This window comes from Arachis hypogaea, chromosome 8 (genome assembly GCF_003086295.3).
Source record: "Arachis hypogaea cultivar Tifrunner chromosome 8, arahy.Tifrunner.gnm2.J5K5, whole genome shotgun sequence".
NCBI lineage: Eukaryota > Viridiplantae > Streptophyta > Magnoliopsida > Fabales > Fabaceae > Arachis > Arachis hypogaea.
In genome coordinates this window covers 1,042,748-1,065,245 of record NC_092043.1, presented here as the reverse complement: position 1 = coordinate 1,065,245, position 22,498 = coordinate 1,042,748, and positions in this window count along the sequence as shown.

Below are 22,498 nucleotides of genomic sequence, written 5' to 3'. Positions count from 1 at the left end.
GTGTCCTGCAATTGGTTACCATCAGAATTTTTAGACTATAGATCCGACTGTAAAGGGGTGTAAATTCAAATCACGAACCTTCTTCTCCTTCATTTGAAACCATCACCACCATCCTCCTCTCTCTCCTTCCAGTTGCCGTCACCACCATCTGCCGCCACCACTGAGACCAACACCGTCGACAACCCCTTTTCATCGTCGGCAACCCACCGCCGACCCCTCCTTCTTCTCCTTCTTCCCCTCCCCCTCTCCTTCCAGTGTCGCTGTCACCACGATCTGCCGCCACCGCAAGCTCCTTCTCTTTCTTCACTTCTTTCCCCTCTTAGGCTCAACTGTTGTCTCCTGCTCTCTCTATCTCATTGACATAGAACTGAAGCTGCAGTAGTCCCCTTCATTCCAGCAAGCATCAACGCAACTTTGGCGATCACTGCTGCAACATCCACCTCTTTCCTTATTTCTTGCTATGTTCTTCATTACAGGTTCTTGAGCAACTCTTTTCCAATTCCTTTAATTTTAGTTTAATATAGTTTAGGTTTGATTAGAATTTCAATTTTAATTTTGAATCTGTTTCAAAATTAGTTCAGTCTAGTTTTCTAATGTTAGTGAATTTAGGTTGATTAAGTTAGGTTAGATTCAATTAATTAGGTTTTGAATTATTGTAGTATTTAGAATTGTCTAATTGTGTTAATTGCTGCATTGATGACTGTTTTGCTAAGAAATTGTTGCTGAGATTATTTGATAATTATTTGATTGTATGAAGATTCTCTATTTTGTTGTTGGTTTTGATTGCATTAATTCACTGTTAAGGCTATTTTGATTAATTTGTTGCTGAGTTCATGGGTTATGCTGTTAGTTTGGTGTTATTGGTGCTGAACTTTTGAATTGGTGCTAAGAGGATGCTTGTTAGTATCATTTTGTGTCATTTACACTTTGCTATACCATGTGTTCAACAATATACCTCACTGAGTTCTTAATGAAATTTTAGTTCAATCCTTGGAAATCAATGCTTGCTTTCACATTCTTATTGTTATTATGCATTGATGAATAGATGTGAAATTATTTTAAAATTGACCAAAATCTTAATTTTTGCATGATTGAGGTTCTTTGTCTAATAGTACAAGATTATTACAACTTTAAGCTCCTTAATTCTATATAATATCCAAGTATGTTAATTTTGGATGTTTATTTGGTTTTGTGTTATATTAGAAAATATTTTCAATTCTTGAAATCAATCTTGTGCTATTAATTATAGGAAGTAAATTAGTGTTGAACTTGTTCCCCATACTTGCACTTTATTGCGATAATTTATTGTTGACTTAATTGTGCTAAATTTCTGTAGATCAGGCTGCTGGTCGTGGCCGTAGCCGTGGTCGGGGTAGAGGGAGGGTTTCTTCTGATACACCCGAAATTTCTGGATCCTCTCCCTCTACTCTGACCACCCCCGGTGATGCCACAGGTTGAGCGAACCAGCTGTTTATCATGGTCCCTAACCCCAACTACGAGCCTCCGTCAACGATGACACCACCACCTCCTACCACTTAGCAACCCACATCCACGGTGAAGTCGCCTCCAGCGACGGGTGCCTCGGCTCCGGAGTCCAGCCACGGAAGTGTGGCAGCTGATGCCCCTCCACCACCTTCTATCCTACAATTGAAGATTTGGACTGAAAACGGCACGGGATAAGTATCACATTGAGTCTCATGTATTTCCTTTTTATAGTTATCATTAAAAGTGCTTGAAAATTGATTCTAGTTTAGCGGATTTAGGTTTGAATGCCTGGCTATATTTTCCTATTTCCTGTTTATGGTTATGGCTAAAAGTGCTTGAAAAGCGATAATAGTTTAATGGATTTAGGTTTATTAGGTTGCCTGGTTATTATTTCCTATTTTTTTATAATGGTTATTACTCAAAGTTCCTGAAAAGTGATTCATGTTTCCTGTTTACTTGATTATGGTTATTGTGGGTTGTTGTTAGGTTTGCACCGAACAACAACACGTGAACTTAGGGGATGACCAATGTCATCAAGCTGATGTACGACCATCCATGGCCTTGCTACATGAAGATCATTGCTGAAACCAGGGAACGATGGTTCCAGAAATAGGTGGTAAGTATATTTTTTTCGATTTCGAACCTTTTTAGCTAGTTTATATCCTCTTTCTTAACTATATAAATTTTGAATTTTCTTTATTGCAGTTGAACATTATATGGGACGCTGAGCACGATCTTACTGTCAGAAAAATATTCAACCATGGAATGGGTCGACGGCTCCAGCAAATGTTGGATGATGTTCGTCAGGGACGAGACCACCGGATGACCTGGCTTTAACCAGAAATAAAGAAAGCTCTATTTGTTCAATGGGAGACCAATGAGGGATTCATGCATCAGTGTCTCACCAACAGAGCTAAAAAGGCATCGACCAAGTCGTCTAAGTACACCGGCGGCTCAGCGACCTTCATGAAGACTAAGGCCAGGCTGGTATATAGTGGCTTTAATTTTGTTAATAACTTAGCTATATTCTCTTGCATATCATTACTAGGCATCCTAAACATATTGTTTCAATTCAACATGTGTAATCAAAGTCGTTGAATCGCGAGGCGGCATTGGAGAACAAAGCGAGATATGCTGATCAGTAGTCTCAGGACCATTATGTGAGTACACATAATATGATATTGTGTTAACTTTAACATAATAACTTGTGTTACACAGAAGTCCTACTCAATAATATGTAACACAATAACTTGTGTTACAAAGGAGTTCTACACACAAAGACGAGAGGCTGCGACTCGGCAGCTTTAGTCGTTGATCCCGATGTGGTCTAGCGCGAGACCGCCTGATCGCCATACAAGAACCGTGTATATGGGATGGGGTCATTTTTTGCCAGCGACCTCCACACCTCTTTGTTGAGGCCATCGTCAGGCTCCGCTGCAAGTCGAGCCCGGAAAAGGCATGAATTTAAGGTTACAGGAGCTCTAACGCAGCCTTCATCAGCAGGCTCAAGAGCTGAACGATTATCGAAAGAGGTATCAGGAGATCCTCACCCGCGTGACGTCTGCAAATGATCTCAGGCTAGAGTAGAGGGAGTCACTAGACCTGCTTCAGCGTTTTGAGGCTCAGATGGAGGTGTGTCAGGTATAGATGCGCGCCATTGGCATCGAACCTGCTGGTGGCAGCACCGCTGCTGGTGGAACATGGACATCACCACCTTCTGCACCGCCGACTCAGGGCCACAGGACTGACAACGATCAAGATGACGACGAGAACTACATGGATCTGTAGTTATTAGTGTTTCATTTAATTGTTTGATTGTATTTATTTAAGGTACTTGACTTTTAATTTATTTGAACATTGTATTACTTATTTTAAATAATAGATTTTTCATTATTTATGAATTCAACGTTAATTGTGTGAAAATTAAAATTAAAACGGACAATTTATTTCAATCTTTTTAAAAAAATGACATTACCGTCGGATATACCATAGGAATAATCTGACGGTAATAGTGCACAAAACAAAATTTTTTTGCGCAAATAATACCATCGAAAAAATTCGCCAGTAACCAACTCATTTTTCGAGCTGGTAAATCCGTCGCAACGAAAAAAAATCCGACGATAACTATTTAATTTATTTTTCTATGATAAATTCGATGGTGCTCAACGTTTTTCGCTGTAGTGAGGCTCTATAACACTATTCTATTACAGTAGCTAAAATTTCAATCTAATTCTTAAAATTTTTTTATAATTTTATAACATTTTTATTAAATTAAATAATTTTGCAATTTAAATTTTATTATAATTTTATATTTTAAGTTTTTTATTTACTTTTATTATTTCACATGAAATCTTAATTTCTTTATCTTTCCATGGATTTCACTCTAATATATATATAAAATGATAACTGCTATGTATTTCTCAAAAGATAATATAATCATTTAATTTCTTTCATTTATTATTGTATAATGGTCTGTTTTACATATTTTTAACACATAAAACACTAACACATTTAACCAATTTATGTATAATTAAAGTTTGAATAAAATTAATTTTTAAAATACTCATTAAATATGTGATAAGATTACACAAATATTTATCAAATTTGATGTTTTTTTATATTCTTAAGAAATATAAATAATTTTTGTGAAAAATCAAATGTTTATAATTTAATTTAAATATGATACTCTATATTCAAATAAAATATATAAAAAAGTTATTTTATGTATTGAATGTGTAGTCGAAGTATCTATACATCACATTACATCATTTACTAAAGATGACCTTTTTTTTTGTCAAATACTCTTACACACACGCACACCTCTTCCCTTTCCCAATAACTAAAGATGGCCTTAACTTCTGATTTTGTATAAAAGTGAGAATGATAGCGACACCGTTTAGTTTTATGTCTATAGTGCATTTCAGTTTCTTGGAAGGGACATATTTAATCGATGCCTGGGCTATCCATAACCCCTATGATTTCTAATCTATCACCAATATCTTAGTGGCATGCTTCGTACAAAACAAAAAAGGTGTATAATACATTTGAAGTAAGAATAAAATGAGAGTCGTAATTGGAACTACCTCTCTAGTCTCTACCCATTTTCTATGGGGATTAGCTTAAAAGGTTCAATACGGCACTGAAACTAATAAAGCATACTTAGTTTTTTCACTGTGTGAAAAAAATAAATAACTATTTTTTTTTGGATATGAAATAATTGCTTTAAGAAAAAAGTATTAATCAGCTTTTTTTTTCGATAGACATTGAGGAATAAACTTTAAAATTTGATTTTCCAGTGATAACGAATAAATGGAAATGGCACTATGGACTACGTAAGTTTCTACTGTTCCAGTTTCTTATCTTGAATAAGCCCAATAGAAAACGGAGAGCACCTCAAGTATAGCTCAATACTGCTAATTATGTATCTATTAAACTCTCTTATTTTTTAGTTATTTTTATAAGAAATTCAAATATATAATTACGATAAATACATATACATTTGATATTCTTTCTTTCCCTAGCATTCAAAATCATCAATGATTTTAAATTAAATTCAAAATTTTAAAATTATAACATTTAAAAATAAAAAAATACTCAATCATAAAAAATACTCTTCCATTGCTATGACGTTCTTGTTAAGGTTTTCATTTCAATTGAATGGAACTACCATTTATTATCTCTGATCCAAGTTTCAGATAGAGAATTGAATCATACAAATGATTAGAAAAAGTTCACTTTATGCACAATTATCTTAATGTGGATAATTTTGATTGTGAGTGTGGTTTAAATGTTTAACGATATTAATTTTTAGATAAAATTAAGGGAGCTTCAAATGTGTTTAAAAAATATTTTGTGTGCTATTATATATATTATTTTGAATGTGTTTTGAAGGTTTGATGTAGTGTTATTTTGTAGGTAACTTCTGTAGTAACATAAAAAATGGTGGCTAAGAGTGACACTAAATTGACTTGTTAAAAGAATTATAACAGTTAGTTTAGAAATTATTAAAGGAGACTTTGTTAGCATAAAAAAGAAGATTAATGTAATAATAAACCATGAATAATATGTTTATTTTTTTACATATTGAAAATATTTTCGTGAAATATTCAATCATTGAATTTTATGGTATTTTTTAAAATTGTGAAAGCAGGACAATATGCCTCTCTTGTATATTGTCCTGTTCTCACAATTTTAAAAAATACCATAAAATTCAATGATCGAATGTTATACCAAAATTTTTTTAATATACAAAAAAATTAGCCGAAGATTTATAGTTTAATGGATTTAGGTTTATTTGGTTTCCTGATTATTATTTCCACTTTTCTGCTTATGGTTATTGCTCAAAGTTCCTGAAAAGTGATTCCTATTTCTTGTTTACTTTATTATGGTTATTGTGGGTTGTTTCTTGGTTTGCACCAAACAACAATACGTGTACTTAGGAGATGACCAATGTCAACAAGTTGATGTAAGATCATCCATGGCCTTGCTACATGAAGATCCCTGCTGAGACCAGGGAATGATGGTTTCAAAAATGGGCTGTAAGTACTTTTTTTTTCAAACCTTTTTAGCTAGTTTATATCTTCTTTCTTGCTTAACTAATTTTGAAGTTTCTTTATTGCAGTTGAACTTTATATGGGACGCTGAGCACGATCTAACCGTCAAAAAAATATTCGACCATGGAATGGGTCGACGGCTCCAGCAAATGTTGGATGATGTTCGTCAGGGACGAGACCATCGGATGTCCTAGCTTTGACCAGAAATAAAGAAGGCTCTGTTTGTTCATTGGGAGACCAATGAGGGATTCATGCATCAGTGTCTCACCAACAAAGCTAAAAGTGCATCGGCCAAGTCGTCAAAGTACACCGGCGGCTTAGCGACCTTCATGAAGACTAAGGCCAAGCTGGTATGTAGTGACTTTAATTTTGTTAATAACTTAGCTATATTCTCTTGCATATCATTATTAGGCATCCTAAACATATTATTTCAATTCAACATGTGTAATCGAAGTCGTTGAATCGCAAGGCGACATTGGAGGAGGCATTCAAGTACACCCATACGCTGAAGGAGAACAAAGCGAGATATGCTGATCAATAGTCTTAGGACCATTATGTGAGTACACATAATATGATATTGTGTTAACTGTAACATAATAACTTGTGTTACACAGGAGTCCTACACAATAATATGAAACACAATAACTTGTGTTACACAGGAGTTTTACACACAAAGACTAGAGGCTACGACTCGGTAGTCTCACCAGAGTGGGGACGATGCTGCCGATGGCTCTGCAGCTTTAGTCATCGATCCCGATGTGGTCTGGCACCAGACCGCCTCATCGCCGTACAAGAACTGTGTATATGGGATAGGTCATTCCTCGCCAATGGCCTCCGCACCTCATTGTTGAGGCCGTCGTCGGGCTCCGCCGCCAGTCGAGCTCGAGGAAGGCGTGGATTTGAGGCTACAAAAGTTCTAACGCAGCCTTCATCAGCAGGCTCAAGAGCTGAACAATTATCGGGAGAGGTATCAGGAGATCCTCACCCGCGTGACGTCTACGGATGAATTCAACGTTAATTGTGTGAAAATTAAAATTAAAATGGACCATTTATTTCAATCTTTTTAAAAAAATTGACATTACTGTCGGATATACCGTAGGAATAATCTGACGGTAATAGTGCAGAAACAAAATTTTTTGGTGCTAATAATACCATCGAAAAAATTCTCCAGTAACCAATTCGTTATCCAAGTTGGTAATCCGTCGCAACGAAAAAATTCGACGGTAACTATTTAATTTATTTTTCTACGATAAATCCGACGGTACTCAACGTTTTTCGGTATAGTGAGGCTCTATAACTATTACAGTAGCTAGAATTTCAATCTAATTCTTAAATTGTTTTTATAATTTTATAAAAAAATTTTAAATTAAATAATGTTACAATTTAAATTTTATTATAATTTTATATTTTACGTTTTTTATTTATTTTTATAATTTCACATAAAATCTTAATTTCTTTATCTTTCCATGCATTTCACTCTAATATATATATAAAATGATAACTGCTATGTATTTTTTGAAAGATAATATAATCATTTAATTTCTTTCATATATTATTGTATAATAGTCTGTTTTTTAAAATATCTTGATTTTTGAAATTTAAAACTAAGATAAGATAAGATAAAAAATTTAAAATAAAAATCTGAAATTTTTTTTGAAAAATATTTACAATAACCAATAATAAGGCACACGTTTGTAATTCCCCGGCAACGGCATCATTTTGAAGAACGGATTTCTATCGGTAAAGAAATTCACAAATATAATCGCGTTGTAAGTATAGTTTCTAAACCAACAGAGAATCCTGTCGTACAAAAGTTTTGGTTGTCACAAGTAACAAACCCAATAAAATTTATAAACCGAAGTATTCAAACCTCGAGTCGTCTTCTCAAGGAATTACAGGGAAGTATGATTTATTATTGGTTATGAAAAAAATATTTCTGGGTTTTTGAAATAAGGAGCAAGTAGTTTGAATGACAAGAAAAATAAAATAATAATAATAAAATCTCTTGGCAAGGTATGAGAACTGGAAATCCTATCCTAGTTCTCCTTATCAGATGTGATGAGAATTGTTTATTGCTCCCACTTAGTTAACCCTTACTAAATAAAGGAAAGTCAAGTGGACCAATCAATTTGATCCTCAAGTCCTAGTCAATTCCTATGGAAAGACTAGCTTGGAGATATCCAAATTAATCAGCAACTCCCAATTTCAATCACTGCTTTATTTTGACAACTCAAGCGTTATCAATTAATCAACCAAAGCCAAAAGAGAAAGATCTAACTTAAAACATCAATGGATAACAAATGATAGAAGAAGTAATAAGTCTGAAATACCTCAAATTACATTAATAAAAGAAAATCAATCTAAACATAAAGAGTTCATAAACTAAATTGAGAAAATAAATAAAAGGAACATTGAACCGGAAAATTGAGAAGAAGAAATCCTAAATCCTTTATGAGGAATCCTAATCCTAAAACCTAAGAGAGAGGAGAGAACCTCTCTCTCTAAAAACTACATCTAAATTATGAAAAGTGAATTTTGAGTCGTCCCCCTTCATTCTTCCACTTTGCAGCCTTTAATCTGTGTTTTCTGGGCTTGAGACTGGGCCAGAAATAGCCCAGAATTCGCTGGTTATGAAATCAAACACGCTGATTTTTGTCACTGCGATGCGTCCGCATAGAGCACGCGTTCGCGTCGCCTAGCTGTATGGCCACTATGGCAAATTATATATCAAATCGAAGCCCCGGACGTTAGCTTTCCAACGCAACTGGAACCTCCTCATTTGGATCTTTGTAGCTCATGTTATGGTTATTTTAGTGCGAGAGGGTCAAGTTGACAGCTTTGCAGTTCCTTCAATTTCTTATATTCTTTCCACTTTTGCATGCTTCCTTTTCATCCTCCAAGCCATTCCTGCCCTATAATATCTGAAATCACTTAACACACATATCAAGGCATCGAATGGTAATAAGAGATGATTAAATTTAATATTTTTAAAGCATAGGAAACATGTTTTCACATATATCATAAAATGAGGAAGGAATAGTAAAACCATGCAATTAGTATGAATAAGTGTGCAAAGACTTGATCAAAACCACTCAATTGAGTATAAGATAAACCATAAAATAGTGGTTTATCAACCTCCCCACACTTAAACATTAGCATGTCCTCATGCTAAGATCAAGAGAAGCTATAAAGGAGTGAAGAGGAATGATAGAGAGTATGCAATGCAACCTATCTATGTGAATGCAACTACATGCAAATTGTTTCTACCTACTTGGTTAAAAGTAAACAAGTTCTTCAAGACAAATATGAATCAAATTCCACTAATTCAAATTACACAATAAAAGATAAGTAAACTTGTAAGAAGATAGCTCATGAAAGCAGGGAACATAAAATCAAGCATTGAACTCTTACTGGTAGTGTATATCGCTCTAGTTTCTCAAGTGTATAGGGTAATTCACTCCACTCTTCTCTAATCATGCTTTCTAAACTTTGTTCTTCATCTAACCAATCAACAAATATTTAATGTACCAATGCAAACATCATGAGGTCTTTTCAAGGTTGTAATTGGGCTAAGGTAAAGGTGAGGATATATATATGGCTAAGTGAGCTTTATAAATTGAATCTTTGACTAACCTAAGCTCTCACCTAACATATACATACTCTATATAACTCTAAAATCATGCCTAGCTACCCAAATTCTAACTTTTTTCATCTCATACTCATGTATCAACTTTTTTTTTAATTTTATCACATATGTATTGATATTTTTATTAACTTAACCTTGCATTGGGGTAATTTTGTCCCCTTATTTATTTACTTATTTATTGAATATTTTTGGATTTTTCTCTCTTTTTTTTCTTTCTTTTTTTTTTTTGAAAATAAACATAACATATCAATGCACATGGATTTTTTAATTTTTCTGGTCTCACATGAGTAGGTTCCCAAATTCCTAATATTCAAATAAATTAGAAACATGATACATTCTCTTATTAACCCATGTTCCTACAGTTTCCCCACACTTAGTTGATGCACAACCTCTATCTTAAGCTAACCAAAGATTCAATTGGGGTAATTAATTATTTTTCCGCTTAAGACTAGTGATGTGATAAAATACAGAATAAACGGGGATTAAAAGGCTCAAAGTGGCTAACAAGAGTGACATAAAATGGTAGGCTTATTTGGGAGAAGTGAGCTAAAACAAGTAATGGCCTCAATCATATGCAAGCATGTAAATACACTAAATAATGGACATATAGAATGGAACAAAGTATAGATTACAATCATAGAGAAGGAAACACACAAGAATAAAAATTTAGGGTTAAATAATGTAACCATGTAAATAAGCTCAAAATCTCACAGGTTGTGTGTTCTTTGGCTCAAAAACCATGTTTCAAATACAATTTAAAACAAATTTAACACATAGAAAATTTTAATTTTTAATTTAAATTAGTGAAATTTTTCAAAAATATGGTCTTAAAAAAACTTATTATTTTTCAACTAAGTAGTACTTAAATGCAAACAATCAACTACACATGCAATCTATTATGCAATGCAACAATGAACTAATAAAGAAAATAAGATATTGGTATTGAGAAGAGAATAACTAACCCATGAAGATCGGTATTGACCTCCCCACACTTAAAGATTGCACCGTCTCGGTGCATGCTAAGATGTGCAAGTAGACGAGTTGCTTCAACTGATGCTTTTCTCCAAGGATTGTGCAGATAGACTTGTTTGTCTCCCCATATAGAAGTTCCTTTTCCCTTCCTCTCGGTGGCCATCCTGAAAGAAGAGGGAAAGAAGGAAAAGTAACCCAGAAATAAAGATAAGAAAATAAATAAAATATGGATTGGTTAATGCCAAATAATAAAGGTCTCAATTACATGGTAGCTACAACATGCAAGTGAGAAAATAATAAAAGCACATGGCATATCAATAGTGCAAAAAGTTGCAACAATGGGAAAGAGAGTGTGGGTAATGCAAGATAGAGTAAGTGCATATCAATGCAAAAGGAATATCAGTATTATAAAAATTAGCATTGACTTATGAATAATAATACCCAATCAGAATAAAACAAGTCATGAAGCACCAGAATAATTCAAGAAAAGATGCAATAGTTAAAGAAGAGAATTGTAACACCAATGGAAAAGAAAAAGAAAGTAAGAAAGGAGGAAGAAAGAAATAAGAAGGGAAAGAAAAATTAGGATTTGGGGAAGAAAAGATAAGATATTTGGCTGATCTTGATAAGCTGTGCGCCGCTTATGACGCGGACGCGTGGAGCACGCGTTCGTGTGGTTAGCGCGTTTTTGAAGTGACACGGACGCCTAGGGCACGCGTTCGCGTGGAGTGATTTGTGCCATTAGCGCGAGGGCAGCCTCGCGGTCGCGCAACTCTCTGTTTGAAACTTATATTGCCAAATTTTAAGGTGACGCAGTCGCGTGGGAGACGCGATCGCGTGGGGCACGCATTTGCGTGGTAGGGCTTGTGCTTCTAGCATGGTTCCAGCCCCACTCCATCACAACTCGCTGCCATACACCCTTGTTACGTCGATTTTTAGGGCACGCGTTTGCGTGGGTGACGCGGACGCGTCAGCGATGCGGTCGCGTGGATCAATTTGTGCCAAAGGCACGCCTCCAGCCACGCTCTCGCGTGACTCTCTGTTCAATCTTGTTTTCTTCCTAACACACATATGACGCGGACGCGTTGGCGACGCTGTCGCGTCGTGTGCGCTTCTCTTTTTTTTTTCAAAATGCAGAATGCAGAATGCAGAATGCAATGCTAATATGAATGTTATACATGATTCCAGGTCCAATCAAAACTCAAAAACAAACAAAACAGACTAGAATTAAAACTAAAAAAGGGACAATCATACCATGGTGGGTTGTCTCCCACCTAGCAATTTTAGTTAAAGTCCTTAAGTTGGACATTTGGTGAGCTCCCTGTTATGGTGGCTTGTGCTTGAACTCGTCTTGAAACTTCTACCGATGCTTGGACTTCCAATAAGCTCTATCAATACCAAGTAAATCCCTCAAGCTTTGATGGAGTTCTTCACAAGCTTTGAGCTCCCAAAATTGATCCTCATATATTTCCGGATCCCAAATCTTGTTTCTACACCCGTCTTCAAGTTGATTATCATGATTCCATCCGGGTGGTTCAGCTTTAGAATTCTCACGTAAGTACCCAAACATCTTCCTAGACCCATTCAATTGAGCTCTACACGAACCTTTGCGTTTAAACTTAAAGCTTCCAACCATAATGAACCTTGCAGGACAATTCTTACCACTGACCATCTTTCTCTTACTCTTAATGCCACAAAGAGCTCTAAGTTGATCATCCGTCTCCAGTAGCCCATATTCAAGTGGAATTAGAAAGCTAAGGGATATGAATTTTACCCACTTGAATGTTGTGAAGGATGATGGCAACTTAATGAGGGGGGGTCTCCAACGACTTTGGCAAGGTAATTACAGGCTTTACTCCCGTGAGTGCTTTCTTGACACTTTCCATCTTTTTACAAGCTTCTTCAATACCAACCTCTTCTTCTTGGTAGCTTTCTTCCAATTTAATCTCTTCTTCATTGCTTACCAAGGGCATGGGAGGCTGTGCTTCTGCTTCTTTAGTCTCCATCTCTTGATCAACCTCTTCCAAGTCTTCAACCATGATATGCCTTGGAGGTTGTACACCCTCTTCAACATCAAATTCAAATGTCTTGGAAGGAGGTTCTATGATTTGAATTTCCCATGGAGGTTCCGCATCTCCTAAATCTTCAACCACTTCCTCTTCTTCAGCTATTAGGGTTTCCTCCACTTGTTCCAATACAAAGGTATGTTCCTCATTGTCCATTGGAGTTTCTAGTGTCTCTTTTATGCTACGCTCTTTTATTGATTCTCCACATGTAGCCATGGGAGCACTTTGAGTGTCCGAGCGTTGGGAAGCTAATCGACTTATCGCTTGATTTAGTTAATATAGAGTTGCATGAAATCGATCTACTGATTCCTTGAGATGATCCCTTTATTCTTGTTCCGCTTGGATTGCATGATTAGGATCATATGGCTCTTGGGTAGATGGACATGGACATGGTGTATATGGAAGTGGTGGTTTCTGGGAGTAATTGGGTTGAAATTAGGGTGGTTCTAGATATGGTTCATATGGCTCATAAGGTGGTTGGTGTGGTGGATAAGGGTTAAGATCATATGAGAGTGTTTGGTGATAAGGGGCTTGTGAGTATGGTGGTCCAAAATTATGTTAATGAGGGGGTTCATAGGCATATGATGGTGGTTGTTGATAATCAAAAGAGCGCTCACCATAGCCATTGCCTTGATATGCATCACAGAACGGTTGTTGATAGTCTATTGGAGGTGGTTGTTGCCATGAGGGTTGATCAAATCCTTGTGGCTCCTCCCATCTTTGATTGTCCCAACCTTAATGCATATTCTCATTGTAATCTCCTCTTCCTGCAATATAATTGTAACCAGACTCATAGTCGAAGGGGTGAGAGTTCATAGTAGTAGGAAAAAATAAAAATAAAAACTAACAAAAAGAAAATATTTTGAAAAAGATATGATTTTTGAAAAAAAAAAGATAAGATTTTGAAAAAGATATGATTTTTTGAAAAAAAATTGATTTTTGAAATTTAAAACTAAGATAAGATAAGATAAAAAATTTAAAATAAAAATTTGAAAATTTTTTTGAAAAATATTTACAATAACCAATAATAAGGCACACGTTTGCAATTCCCCGGCAACGGCACCATTTTGAAGAACGGATTTCTATCGGTAAAGAAATTCACAAATATAATCGCGTTGTAAGTATAGTTTCTAAACCAACAGAGAATCCTGTCGTACAAAAGTTTTGGTTGTCACAAGTAACAAACCCAATAAAATTTATAAACCAAAGTATTCAAACCCCGGGTCGTCTTCTCAAGGAATTGCAGGGAAGTATAATTTATTATTGGTTATGAAAAACAATATTTTTGGGTTTTTGAAATAAGGAGCAAGTAGTTTGAATGACAAGAAAAATAAAATAATAATAATAAAATCTCTTGGCAAGGTATGAGAACTGGAAATCCTATCCTAGTTCACCTTATCAGATGTGATGAGAATTGTTTATTGCTCTCACTTAGTTAACCCTTACTAAATAAAGGAAAGTCAAGTGGACCAATCAATTTGATCCTCAAGTCCTAGTCAATTCCTATGGAAAGACTAGCTTGGAGATATCTAAATTAATCAGCAACTCCCAATTTCAATCACTGCTTTATTTTGACAACTCAAGCGTTACCAATTAATCAACCAAAGCCAAAAGAGAAAGATCTAACTTAAAACATCAATGGATAACAAATGATAGAAGAAGTAATGAGTCTGAAATACCTCAAATTGCATTAATAAAAGGAAATCAATCTAAACATAAAGAGTTCCTAAACTAAATTGAGAAAATAAATAAAAGGAACATTGAACCAGAAAATTGAGAAGAAGAAATCCTAAATCTTTTATGAGGAATCTTAATCCTAAAACCTAAGAGAGAGGAGAGAACCTCTTTCTCTAAAAACTACATCTAAATTATGAAAAGTGAATTGTGAGTCATCCCCCTTCATTCCTCCACTTTGCAGCCTTTAATCTGTGTTTTCTAGGCTTGAAACTGGGCCGGAAATAGCCCAGAATTCGCTTGTTATGAAATCAAACACGCTTATTTTCGTCACTGCGATGCGTTCGTGTGGAGCACACGTTCGCGTTGTCTAGCTCTATGGCCACTATGAAAATTATATATCAAATCGAAGCCCCGGACATTAGCTTTCCAACGCAACTAAAACTGCCTCATTTGGACCTCCGTAGCTCAAGTTATGGTCGTTTTAGTGTGAGAGCGTCAGGCTGACAGATTTGCAGTTCCTTCAATTTCTTGTATTCTTTCCACTTTTGCACGCTTCCTTTTCCATCCTCCAAGCCATTCATGCCCTATAATCTCTGAAATCACTTAACACACATATCAAGGCATCGAATGGTAATAAGAGATGATTAAATTTAATATTTTTAAAGCATAGGAAACATGTTTTCACATATATCATAAAATGAGGAAGGAATAGTAAAACCATGCAATTAGTATGAATAAGTGTGTAAAGGCTTGATAAAAACCACTCAATTGAGCATAAGATAAACCATAAAATAGTGGTTTATCAACGTTCTTGTTAAGGTTTTCATTTCAATTGAATGGAACTACCATTCATTATTTTTTATCCAAGTTTTAGATAGAGAATTGAATCTTACAATTGACTAGAAAAAGTTCACTTTATGCACAATTATTTTAACATAGATAATTGTGATTGTGAGTGTGGTTTAAATGTTTAACGATATTTATTTTTAGATAAAATTAAGGAAGCTTCGAATGTGTTTAAAAAATATTTTATGTGCTACTATATATATTATTTTGAATGTGTCTTGAAGGTTTGATGTAGTGTTATTTTGTAGGTAACTTCTGTAGTAACATAAAAAATGGTGGCAAAGAGTGATACTAGATTGACTTGTCAAAAGAATTATAACAATTAGCTTAGAAATTATTAAAGGAAACTTTGTTAGCATAAAATAGGAGATTGATGTAATAACAAACTATGAATAATATGTTTATTTTTTTACATATTGAAAATATTTTGGTGAAATATTCAATCATTGAATTTTATGCTATTTTTTAAAATTGTGAGAGCAGGACAATATGCTTCTCTTGTATATTGTCCTACTCTCACAATTTTAAAAAACACCATAAAATCCAATGATTGAATATTATACCAAAATTTTTTCAATATATAAAAAAATTAGCCGAAGAGTTATAGTTTAATGGATTTAGGTTTATTTAGTTTCCTGGTTATTATTTCCTATTTTCTGCTTATGGTTATTGCTCAAAGTTCCTGAAAAGTGATTCATGTTTCCTGTTTACTTGATTATGGTTATTGTGGGTTGTTGTTAGGTTTGCACCGAACAACAACACGTGTACTTAAGAGATGACTAATGTCATCAAGCTGATGTATGACCATCCATGGCCTTGCTACATAAAGATCCCTGCTGAGACCAGGGAATGATAGTTTCAGAAATGGGCTGTAAGTACTTTTTTTGCTTCAAACCTTTTTAGCTAGTTTATATCCTCTTTCTTGCTTAACTAATTTTGAAGTCTCTTTATTGTAGTTGAACTTTATATGGGACGCTGAGCACGATCTAACCGTCAGAAAAATATTCGACCATGGAATGGGTCGACGGCTCCAGCAAATGTTGGATGAAGTTTGTCAGGGACGAGATCACCGGATGTCCTGGCTTTGACCGGAAATAAAGAAGGCTCTGTTTGTTCATTGGGAGACCAATGAGGGATTCATGCATCAGTGTCTCACCAATAGATCTAAAAGTGCATTGGCCAAGTCGTCCAAGTACACCGACGGCACAGCGACCTTCATGAAGACTAAGGCCAAGCTGGTATGTTGTGACTTTAATTTTGTTAATAACTTAGCTATATTCTCTTACATATCATTACTAGGCATCCTAAACATATTGTTTCAATTTAACATGTGTAATCGAAGTGGTTAAATCGCGAGGCGACATTGGAGTAGGCATTCAAGTACACCCATACACCGAAGGAGAACAAAGCAAGATATGCTGATCAGTAGTCTCAGGACCATTATGTGAGTACACATAATATGATATTGTGTTAACTGTAACATAATAACTTGTGTTATACTGGAGTCCTACACAATAATATGCAACACAATAACTTGTGTTACACAAGAGTTCTACACACAAAGACTAGAGGCTGTGACTCGGAAGTCTCACCAGAGTGGGGACGACGCTGCCGATAGCTCTGCAGCTTTAGTCGTCGATCCCGATGTGGTTTGGCGCCAGACCGCCTCATCGCCGTACAAGAACTGTGTATATGGGATGGGTCATATTTCGCCGGTGGCCTCCGCACCTCTTTGTTGAGGCCATTGTCGGCCTTCGCCGCTAGTCGAGCCCAAGGAAGGCGTGGATTTGAGGCTATAAGAACTCTAACGCAGCCTTCATCAGTAGGCTCAAAAGCTGAACGATTATCGGCAGAGGTATCAAGGGATCCTCACCCGCGTGACGTCTATGAATGATCTCAAGCTAGAGTAGAAGGAATCACTAGAGCTTCTTTAGCGTATGGAGCTCAGATGGAGGTGTATCAGGTATAGATGCGCGACATTGGCATTGAACCTGCTGGTGGGAGCACCGCTGCTGGTGGCACACGAATATCACCACCTTTAGCACCGCCGACTCAGGGCCAAGGGACCGACCACGATCAAGATGACGAGGAGGACTACCTGGATCTGTAGTTATTAGTGTTTCGTTTAATTGTTTGATTGTATTTATTTGATGTACTTGACTTTTAATTTATCTTAACATTGTATTATTTATTTTAAATAATAGGTTTTTCATTATTTATGAATTCAACGTTAATCGTGTGAAAATTAAAATTAAAATGGACCATTTATTTCAATCTTTTTTAAAAAAATTGACATTACTGTCGGATATACCGTAGGAATAATCTTACGGTAATAGTGCAGAAACAAAATTTTTTGGCGCTAATAACACCATCAAAAAATTCTCCAGTAACCAATTCTTTTTCCGAATTGGTAATCCGTCTCAACGAAAAAATTCCGACGGTAACTATTTAATTTATTTTTCTACGATAAATCCGACAGTACTCAATGTTTTTTTGTATAGTGAGGTTCTATAACACTATTATATTACAGTAGCTAGAATTTCAATCTAATTCTTAAATTTTTTTTATAATTTTATATTTTACGTTTTTTATTTACTTTTATAATTTCACATAAAATCTTAATTTCCTTATCTTTCCATGCATTTCACTCTAATATATATATATATATATATATATATATATATATATATATATAAAATGATAACTGATATGTATTTTTCGAAAGATAATATAATCATTTAATTTCTTTCATATATTATTGTATAGTAGTCTGTTTTACATATTTTTAACACATAAAACACTAACACATTTAACTAATTTATGTTTAATTAAAGTTTGAATAAAATTAATTTTTAAAATGCTCATTAAATATGTGATAAGATTACACAAATATTTATCAAATTTGGTATTCTTTTTATATTCTTAAGAAATATAAATAATTTTTGTAAAAAATCAAATGTTTATAATTTAATTTAAATATGATACTCTATATTCAAATAAAATATATAAAAAATTTATTTTATGTATTGAATGCGTAGTGAAAGTATCTATACATCACATGACATCACTTACTAAAGATGACTTTTTTTTATCAAATACTCTTACACACACGCACACCCCTTCCCTTTCCCAATGGCTAAAGATGGCCTTTACTTCTGATTTTGTATAGAAGTGAGAATAATAGCGACACCGTTTGGTTTAATGCCTATAATGCATTTCGGTTTCTTGCTTGGAAGGGACCTATTTAATCAGTGCCTGGGCTATCCATAACCCCTATAATTTCTAATCTATGACCAATATCTTAATGGCATGCTTCATACAAAACAAAAAAGGTGTATAATACATTTGAAGTAAGAATAAATTGAGAGTCGTAATTGGAACTACCTCTCTAGTCTCTACCCATTTTCTATAGGAATTAGCTTAAAAGGATCACTAGGGCACTGAAACTAATAAAGCATACTTAGTTTTTCACTGTGTGACAAAAATAAATAACTGCTTTTTTTATATGAAATAACTGCTTTAAGAAGAAAGTATTAATCAGTTTTTTTTCTTGCTGGACATTTATGAATAAACTTTAAAATTCGATTCTCCAGTGATAACGAATAAATGGAAATGGCGCTATGGCTACGTAAGGCTCTACTGTTCCAGTTTCTTATCTTGAATAAGCCCAATAAAAAATGGAGAGCACCTCAAGCACAGCTCAATACAACTAATTAAGTATCTATTAAACTCTCTTATTTTTTAGTTATTTTTATAAGAAATTCAAATATATAATTACGATAAATACATATACATTTGATATTCTTTCTTTACCTACCATTCAAAAACATCAATTATTTTAATTAAATTCAAAATTTTAAAATTATAATATTTAAAAATAAAAAATACTCAATCATAAAAAATACTCAATATGGTCCTACTCTCACAATTTTAAAAAACACCATAAAATCCAATTATTGAATATTATACCAAAATTTTTTCAATATACAAAAAAATTAGTCAAAGATTTATAGCTTAATGGATTTAGGTTTATTTGGTTTCCTGGTTATTATTTCCTATTTTCTGCTTATGGTTATTGCTCAAAGTTCCTTAAAAGTGATTCATGTTTCCTGTTTACTTGATTATGGTTTTTGTGGGTTGTTATTAGGTTTGCACCGAACAACAACAGGTGTACTTAGGAGATGACCAATGTCATCAAACTGATGTACGATCATCCATGGCCTTGCTACATGAAGATTCCTGCTGAGACCAGGGAACGATGTTTCAGAAATGGGCTGTAAGTACTTTTTTTTTCAAACCTTTTTAGCTAGTTTATATCCTCTTTCTTGCTTAACTAATTTTGAAGTTTCTTTATTTTAGTTGAACTTTATATGGGACGCTGAGCACGATCTAACCGTCAGAAAAATATTCGACCATGGAATGGATCGACGGCTCCAGCAAATGTTGGATGATGTTCGTTAGGGACGAGACCACCGGATGTCCTGGCTTTGACCGAAAATAAAGAAGGCTCTGTTTGTTCATTGGGAGACCAATGAGGGATTCATGCATCAGTGTCTCACCAATAGAGCTAAAAGTGCATCGGCCAAGTCGTCCAAGTACACCGGCGGCTCAACGACCTTCATGAAGACTAAGGCCAGGCTGGTATGTAGTGACTTTAATTTTGTTAATAACTTAGCTATATTATCTTGCATATCATTACTAGGCATCCTAAACATATTGTTTCAACTCAACATGTGTAATCGAAGTCGTTGAATCGCGAGGCGACATTGGAGGAGGCATTCAAGTACACCCATACGCTGAAGGATAATAAAGTGAGATATGCTGATCAATTGTCTCAGGACCATTATGTGAGTACACATAATATGATATTGTGTTAACTGTAACATAATAACTTGTGTTACACAGGAGTCCTACACAATAATATGCAACACAATAACTTGTGTTACACAGGAGTTCTACACACAAATACTAGAGGCTGCGACTCGACAGTCTCACCAGAGTGGGGACGATGCTGCCGATGGCTCTGCAGCTTTAGTCGTCGATCCCGATGTGGTCTGGCGCCTGACCGCCTCATCGCCGTACAAGAACCGTGTATATGGGATGGGTCATTCTTCGCCAGTAGCCTCCGCACCTCTTTATTGAGGCCGTCGTCGGGCATTGCCGCCAGTCGAGCCCGAGGAGGGCATGGATTTGAGGCTACAAGAGCTCTAACGCAACTTTCATCAGCAGGCTCAAAAGTTGAACGATTATCGGGAGAGGTATCAGGAGATCCTCACCCGCGTGACCTCTACGGATGATCTCAGGCCAGAGTAGAGGGAGTCACTAGAGCTACTTCAGCGTATAGAGGCTCAAATAGAGGTGTATCAGGTATAGATGCGCGCCATTGGCATCGAACCTACTGGTGGGAGTACCGCTGCTGGTGGCACACAGACATTACCACCTTCTGCGCTGCCGACTCAGGGCCACGGGACCAATCACGACCAAGATGACGAGGGGGACTACTTAGATCTGTAGTTATTAGTGTTTCATTTAATTGTTTGATTGTATTTATTTGATGTACTTGACCTTTAATTTATTTCAACATTGTATTATTTATTTTAAATAATAGGTTTTTCATTATTTATGAATTCAATGTTAATTGTGTAAAAATTAAAATTAAAATAGACCATTTATTTCAATCTTTTTAAAAAAATTGACATTACCGTCGGATATACCATAGGAATAATCTGACGGTAATAGTGCACGAAACAAAATTTTTTGGCGCTAATAATATCATCGAAAAAATTCGCCAATAACCAATTCGTTTTCCGAGTTGGTAATCCGTCGCAATGAAAAAAATCCGACGGCAACTATTTAATTTATTTTTCTACGATAAATCTGACAGTACTCAATATTTTTCGGTGTAGTGAGACTCTATAACACTATTCTATTACAGTAGCTAGAATTTCAATCTAATTCTTAATTTTTTTTAAATTTATAAAACTTTTATTAAATTAAATAATTTTTCAATTTAAATTTTATTATAATTTTATATTTTATGTTTTTTTTTTACTTTTATAATTTCACATAAAATCTTAATTTCTTTATCTTTCTATGCATTTCACTCTAATATATATATTAAGTGATAACTGCTATGTATTTTTCGAAAGATAATATAATCATTTAATTTCTTTTATATATTATTGTATAGTAGTCTGTTTTACATATTTTTAACACATAAAACGCTAACACATTTAACTAATTTATGTATAATTAAAGTTTCAATAAAATTAATTTTTAAAACACTCATTAAATATGTGATAAGATTACACAAATATTTATCAAATTTAATGTTCTTTTTTATATTCTTAAGAAATATAAATAATTTTTGTGATAAATCAAATGTTTATAATTTAATTTAAATATGATACTCTATATTCAAATAAAATATATAAAAAATTTATTTTATGTATTCAATACATAGTAAAGATATTTATATATCACATGACATCACTTACTAAAAATGACTTTTTTTTTTTGTCAAATACCCTTACACACACGCATATTCCTTCCCTTTCTTAATGGCTAAAGATGGCCTTAACTTCTGATTTGTATAGAAGTGAGAATAATAGCGACACCGTTTGGTTTTATGTCTGTAGTGCATTTCAGTTTTTGGTTTGGAAGGGACCTACTTAATCAGTGTCTGGGCTATTCATAACCCTTATACTTTCTAATCTATGACCAATATCTTAGTGATATACTTCGTATCAAACAAAAAAGGTGTATAATACATTTGAAGTAAGAATAAAATGAGAGTCGTAATTGGAACTACCTCTCTAGTCTCTACCTATTTTCTATGGGGATTAGCTTAAAAGGTTCAATAGGACACCGAAACTAATAAAGCATACTTAGTTTTTCACTTTGTGAAAAAAATAAATAACTGTTTTTTTTATATGAAATAATTGCTTTAAGAAGAAAGTATTAATCAACTTTTTTTTTCGCTCGACATTGATGAATAAACTTTAAAATTCGATTTTCCAGTGATAACGAATAAATGGAAATGGCACTATGGACTACGTAAGACTCTACTGTTCCAGTTTCTTATCTTGAATAAGCCCAATAAAAAATGAAGAGCACCTTAAGCACAGCTCAATACTGCTAATTATGTATCTATTAAACTCTCTTAGTTTTTAGTTATTTTTATAAAAAATTCAAATATATAATTACGATAAATACATATATATTTAATATTCTTTCTTTCTCTAGCATTCAAA